Consider the following 892-nt stretch of genomic DNA (forward strand, 5'->3'; position numbering starts at 1 on the left):
TCTGAAGCAGAGGAGAGGTATAATGTTGCACATATATCTACAAGATCTGTCATCGAGAGGACATTTGGGCTGCTTAAAACAAGATTCCGGTGTTTAGATCGAACTGGTGGGGCACTTCAATATAAGCCTGCTAAAGTGTCAGATATTGTAATCACGTGTTGCATTTTGCATAATCTGGCACTCCGCCATAATTTAGAAACCGACATAGGTCAGGGCTTGGAGGACGAGCATCCCATACATTTAGCAGCTGACACTGAGCAAACAGCCTGTGGTGTGGAGACACGTCGTAATGTGATTAACACATATTTTACATGTAAGCAACTACCTATATGTTCATAGTACTACATTGATGTATTAATTCATTGTAATGATAAATACATGTGTCCAAATACCATTCAATTAGGAAACAGATGAATATGGTTCTCCCACCTTTCTGTTCTCTGCTGTGTGGACAAATGCATGTGGCTCCGGTATGTCATTCATCAACAGGTTGTATTCTACATCTTACGACTAAAATGTTTTGTGTGTACGTGAGGGAATAATGTGTACAAAATCTATCTTTTCTGTACATGCTATTTTTGGTTAAGCATAAACAAGAAACCTACTATGTTGATAGCCAATAACTATTGCAATATGGTTACACACAAATGTTCAAGCTTTAATGATCTGTACATAACATTCATAATCTCATGCATGTTAGGTTAGCACTCCAACCTAGGTGATAATATAACATTCATACGACTAAAAAGTTTCTATCACCTCCCTATTGTTATTGTGTACGTTCAGATACAATGTCTACGAGTTGTTATGTAGCATTTACATTCTTTGACAAGTCACACGTGAGATAATAATATATAGTAGATTAATGTGTTTGCTGAGTGATAATGTTGGT

The sequence above is a fragment of the Ascaphus truei genome, chromosome 4, assembly GCF_040206685.1.
Source record: "Ascaphus truei isolate aAscTru1 chromosome 4, aAscTru1.hap1, whole genome shotgun sequence".
Taxonomy (NCBI): Eukaryota; Metazoa; Chordata; class Amphibia; order Anura; family Ascaphidae; genus Ascaphus; species Ascaphus truei.